Below are 6,448 nucleotides of genomic sequence, written 5' to 3'. Positions count from 1 at the left end.
ACTAGAATAGGTAACGAGGAAACAAAACTATCACTCTTGCAGATGATGTGATGTTATACTTAGACAATTCTATAAAATCAACTAAAAAGCTACTTGAAATTATTAACAACTTTAGCAAAGTTGTAGAAACCACAAAATAAAACCCACATAAATCATCAGCATTTCTATATATGACCAATAAAGTCCATCAACAACATATAGAAAGAGAAAATTCCATTTAAAATAACTGTGGCCAATGTAAAATACTTGAGAGTCTACCTATCAAGACAAGCACAGCAATTATATGACCAGTACCACAGAACACTTTTCACAGAAATAAAGTCATATCTAAACAATTGGAAATATATTAATTGCTCATGGGTAGGCAGAGCCAATATAATAAAAATGACAATCCTACCTATGTTAATTTATTTATTTAGTGCTACAACAATCAAACTTTCAAAAATATTTTATAGAGCTAGGAAAAAAATAATAAAATTCTCTGGAAAAAACAAAAGTTCAAGGATATCATGGGAATCAATGAAAAACAAATATGCAAGAAGGTATTCTAGCAGTACCAGATCTCAAACTGTATTATAAAGCAGTAATTGTCAAAACAATCTGGTACTGGCCAAGAAATAGAGAGGTAGATCAGTGGAATAGAATAGATAGAAATTATACCAATAAATGACTGTAGTAATCTAGTATATGGTAAATCCAAAGATCCAATTTTTGGAACAAAAACTCATTATTTTACAAAAACTACTGGGAAAACTGGAAAACAGTATGGCAGAAACTAGGTATAGACCAACATCTCATACCACATACTAAAATAAAAGATGATACCATAAGCAAGGGAGTATGGAATAATTTATATGTAAGAATTATCGGTAGGTAAAGAATTTAGGACCAAAGAAGATATAGAAACTAAAATTAAATGTAAAATAGATCATTTTGTTATATAAAATTAAAAGCTTTTTCACAACCAAAACTAGTGTAATGAGGATTACAAAGGAAGTAGAAAGCTGGGAAAGAATTGTTGAAACAAACATCTCTGATAAAAGCCTCATTTCTTAAATATATAGAGAACTGTGTCAAATTTATAAAAATACAAGTCAATTGATAAATGGTCAAAGGATATGAACAGGCAATTTTCAGACAAAGAAATCAAAGCTATCTATAATAATATGAAAAAATGCTCTAGATCATTATTGATCAGAGAAATGCAAATTAAAAACAACTTTGAGGTATCACCTCACACCTATCAGAATGGCAAATATAACAAAAACAGAAAATATTGGATGTTGCAGAGGATGTGGGAAAACTGGGACACTAATCCACTGTTGGTGGAGTTGTGAAAAGATCCAACCATTCTGGAGAGCAATTTGGAACTATGTCCAAAGGGCTATAGAACTGTGCATACCCTTTGATCCAGCAATACCACTGCTAGGTTTATATCTCAAGACATGCCCCAAAAGAGAAGAAGACCTATTTGTATAAAAATATTTATAGCAGCTCTTTTTGTGGTGGCTAAGAATTGGAAATGAAAGGAACGCCCATCAATTGGGAAACGGCTAAACAAACTGTGGTATATGATGGTGAGGAAATATTATTATTGTGCTATCAGAAATGACAAGCAGGATGACTTCAGAAAGGTCTGGAGGGGCAGCTAGGTGTGCAGTGGATAGAGCACTGGCCCTGGAGTCAGGAGTACCTGAGTTCAAATCTGGCCTCAGACACTTAACACTTACTAGTTGTGTAACCCTGGGCAAGTCACTTAATCCCAATTGCCTCACTAAAAACAAAAACAAAAACAAAAACAGAAAGGCCCTGGAAAGACATGTATGAAATGATGTATAGTGAAGTGAACAGAACCAAGAGAATATTGTACACAGAGACAGAAATATTGTTTAATGAAGAACTGTGGATGACTTGACTTTTCACAACAATACAATGATCCAAGACAATCCCAAAGGAGTTGTGAAGCTTAAAAAAATCTATGCTCTGATTCTCAGAGTATTGATGAAACATATTATCTACCTCCAAAGAAAGAACTGATATTGATGGAACAGATTGAAGCATGCTATTTTTCACTTTCATTTTTTCTTTTAATCAAGTTTTCTTGTACAAAATGACAAATATAGTAATGTTTTCCATAATCATACATGTATAACCCATATCTGATTGTTTGCTGCTTCAGAGAGGGGGGTGGGGAGGGAATGAGAGGAGAAAATTGGACCCCAAAAACTATAAATAAAAATAATTAAAAACAAATTAAGGTGTCTGATTTCCTGCTCAAGCAGCTCTGTAGCCATGGCAGCCACAAGGGCAGTGGCTGGGTTGTTAGGCATTTGCTGGGGGCAGCACAGAGGGTGCTGGCTACCGCTTCTCTCTGATGGACCTTCACCATGACCGAAGCCATGGTCACCCTGCCAGTGGTGGAGAAATGGCCCCGGGCACCAAAGGTCCCCTGGCAAGAAGACCCAGAAACAGAAGATATCAACCTTTGCGAGAAGAACCCAGACTCCCCACGGTTTTGATGAAGACCCCATCACTGACCTCTGGAACATGAGAGTCATGTTCTTCTTTGGTGTCTCTATCGACATTGTCCTAGATTCCACCTTTCTGGCTTATCTCCCCACTACAAGATGAAAGAAAGAATGGTCCCGGAGGAAGCAGAGCTAAGGGAGGCCCAGGGCTTTCCCCTTATGACTTCCAACTATTTTGACCCCAGCAAGATTATTTTGCCTGATGATGAGGAATAAAGTAAAACCCAAGCCATGAATAAAGTAATTCTGATTCTGTTGTTAAAAAAAAACAAAAACAAAAACAAAGACAAACAAAAAACCAATTAAAGGGGCAGCTAGGTGGCACAGTGGATAGAGCCCTGGAATCAGGAGGACCTGAGTACAAATCCAGCCTCAGACACTTAACACTTACTAGCAGAGTGACCCTGGGCAAGTCACTTAACCCCAATTGCCTCACCAAAAAAAAATACAAAAACCAATTAAAAACAAAATGCTAGTGAATGTTTGTTCTCTTGCCTTCCTCAATTTCTCAGAAGATTTTTTCCATAAAATGGTCTCCTACTGCTTCAAGTACCTACCATCTACTTTCCTTATTCATGAGGACTAGGATCAAAAGTATCATACTTAGAAATTTTTATTCACATCTCATTGTTAGAGTTGGGTCATATACTGCTGGAAAGAGTCAATTCACTTTTGGCTGGTTTCCCTTCCGTGATTTCATATTTAGCTACTATCTCTATTTCTGTTGTTCTGGGTCTTCTGTTCAAGGCACAGTTCTAATACCAGTACCTTCTTAGTTCAGGTTCAATGTTTGGACAAAAATCAGGCACTAACAAGTCATTGAACATTTAAAACAAGTTTTACTTGGCTCTAACACAGCAAGGATATGAAACAAGTGTTGAAATTAATTATCTGAGGGGCAGCTAGGTGGCAAAGTGGATAAAGCATCGGCCCTGAATTCAGGAGGATGTGAGTTCAAATCAGGCCTCAGACACCTGACACTTAACTAGCTGTGTGACCTTGGGCAGTCACTTAACCCCAATTGCCTCACCAAAAAAAAAAATTAATTATCTGAAATAAGAAACTGAGGTACAAATACAAAGTAATAAATATGATTTAATAGTAAGGCTAGCAAGTTACCATTAAATCAAGTAAACTAAATTCTTACTAATTAGTGACAAAGGAGTGATTTATAGAACTTATTTTTATAACAGAAAAGAGGGTTTAAGTGACTTTCCCAGAGTCACATAGCTAGTAAGTGTCAAGTGTCTAAGGGTCAGATTTGAACTCAGGTCCTCCTGAATCCAGGGCTGGTGCTTTTATCCACTGTGCCATCTAGTTGCCCCCAAGAGAATTTTTAAATATGGGAAACTTGTTTTGAACATAATTCAATTAGACAAGACAGGTCATCTTCTCAAAGGCAATATATACCCTTTCCTTTTCCCTTTCCCCTTTTACTTCCCTATAGGGTATGATGGAATTCTATATCCAATTAAATGTGTATGTTATTCCCTCTCTGAGCCAAAACAGATGACAATAAGATCAAAACAATGCTCACCCCTCCCTTGTTTCCCTCTATTGTAATAGATCATTTGTGCCTCTTCACTTGATATGATTTGTCCCATTTTCTGCCTTCCCTTTCCTTTTCTCTGTGGGGATCAATTTTTAATTGGGGAGTGCTAGCTAAGCGGCTCGCCGCAATATTGGGCAAGGAAGGAGACCAGCAGCCTCCCTCAAAACAGAACAAGATGTATTTTAGCAAGAACGAACTTAAAAAAAAACACAAACAGGATCAGTAGGATCAAGGGAAAGGAAATATAATGGGGAAAGGGAAATTATAATACCTGAAAAAAATACCACCGCCCAGGAATCAGCTGAAAATATGCAGCAGAATGCCTGTCGCTTTCCAGCTTCCACCTAGAATGCCCAATTCTCCTCCCCCAAACCTAGAAATACCCCACACAGTCCCAGCCAATGGGATGGCCGCTCTGACAGTCACATGACTGCCCTCACTAGGCTTCCAATCATTATATATTATAATTATAATCATTATAACCTTTAATGTTGAAGCTGCCAGGTCCTGTGTAATTCTGATGGTTGTTCCTTGATATCTAAATTGTTTCTTTCTGGCTGCTTGCAGTATTTTCTCCTTTACTTGATAATTTTGGAATTTAGCTACAATATTCCTTGGAGTTTTCCTTTGGGGATCTTTTTCATTAAGTGATCAGTGGATTCTTTCAATAACTATTTTATCCTTTGATTCTACAATATGTGAGAAAATAATGGGTTTTGGGGATCCCAGAGACCCCCTCACTCAAGGTCCTAACTTTCTGACATTTTAAGGACCAGCCCAAAGTCCGTCAGATTGGACCTTGGACGGTGAAGAGAGGCAATAGAGATTAAAACTACACCTACCTGAGAGCCTTTCTCCCAGAAGGTCTGTCTTCTGGACTCTGACCTCAGCATGTAGTGCTCATGCACCACCCTCAAGTCCAGTAAACCAATAGATTTGAATGATGCTAGCCAATTAGCTTTGAGCAATGTAGAAGGGCTGCCTCTCCTCTGAAACCATAGGAAGCTTACGCTCACATACACTCTCTTGGCTTGGGGACTCAGAAGGAGCAACCATGCGGCCACTTGCTCTCTCTTTACTAATATTTAATGTGCTTTAATAAATGATTAATGCCCCAAACTGATGCTATAGCCTCTAATTTCAAAGTAACAATATATTAGAAACTCCAGCTAGTTCCCTAAAAGTTGGGACAGAGATAGGCACCCCCATAAAATTTCAAATGACACAAAATATCATGGCAGTTCTCCTTGATAATTTCCTGGAATATGGTGTCTAGACTCTTTTTCTGATCATGGCTTTCAGGTAGTCCAATAATTCTCATATTATCTCTCCTGGATCTATTTTCCAGATCAGTTGTCTTTTCAATTAGGTATTTCAGGACTTCCGGGGCGGAGCCAAGATGGTGGAGGAAAGGCAGTGAGCTCCCGAACTCATGACAAGATGACTCCAAAAAACATCCAAATAAGGTCATAGGAAAATGCCCAGAGCAGCAAAACTCACAGAAGAATGTGCTGAAATCATCTTCTAACCAAGAACGGCTTGGAAGGTCAGAAGGAGGGAGCTGCTGTGCTGATACAGGAGTCAGGCCCAACCCCCACAGTCATCCTGACACAGATCCAGTCTCAGGAAGTCCTCATCAGAGAAGGAGACCCCCAGAGCCTCTGAATCAGCTGAAGCACCAGTGTCATCTGGAACTAAGCTCACAGTCTGGTGAGTGGGCTGAGCCCTGGGCAGGGGAGAGACTACAGGGGTCTATGCTGGTGCTAAGGCAGAACTTGGATTTTCCACCCCTACTTCAGTTAGGTATTTCACATTTTCTTCTGTTTTTTCATTCTTTTGATTCTGTTTGACTGATTCTTGGTGTCTCATAGAGTCATTAGCTTCCATCTGCCCAATTCCAGTTTTTAAGGCATTATTTTCTTCAGTAAGCTTTTGCACCTTTTTCATTTGGCAATTGTAGGGAATTGTTCTCTTCAGTAAATTTTTGTGCTTCCTTCTCCAAGCTGTTGATTCTCTTTTCTTCCTTCCTTTCTTCCCTTCCTTCCTTCCTCCCTCCCTCCCTCCCTCCCTCCCTCCCTTCCTTCCTTCCTTCCTTCCTTCCTTCCTTCCTTCCTTCCTTCCTTCCTTCCTTCCTTCCTTCCTTCCTTCCTTCCTTCCTTCCTGTCTTTCTTTCTTTCTTTCTTTCTTTCTTTCTTTCTTTCTTTCTTTCTTTCTTTGTTTCTTTCTTTCTTTCTTTCTTTCTTTCTTTTTTTTGTGAGGCAATGGGGTTAAGTGACTTGCCCAAGGTCACATGGCTAGTAAGTATCAAGTGTCTGAGGCTGGAATTTGAACTCAGGAACTCCTGACTCCAGGGCTAGTTCTCTATCCT

The 6,448-nt window shown here is 38.8% G+C and overlaps 1 pseudogene; it reads left to right on the top strand.

The window, feature by feature from the left end:
• Positions 1-2,292: 2,292 nt before the first annotated feature.
• LOC122753792 lies at positions 2,293-2,744 on the top strand (annotated as a pseudogene).
• The last annotated feature ends 3,704 nt before the right edge of the window (positions 2,745-6,448 follow it).

The sequence above is a fragment of the Dromiciops gliroides genome, chromosome 4 (assembly GCF_019393635.1).
Source record: "Dromiciops gliroides isolate mDroGli1 chromosome 4, mDroGli1.pri, whole genome shotgun sequence".
In the NCBI taxonomy this organism is placed as follows: domain Eukaryota; kingdom Metazoa; phylum Chordata; class Mammalia; order Microbiotheria; family Microbiotheriidae; genus Dromiciops; species Dromiciops gliroides.
The sequence above is the reverse complement of the archived record's forward strand: the minus strand, read 5'-3'. Positions and strand labels throughout refer to the sequence as shown.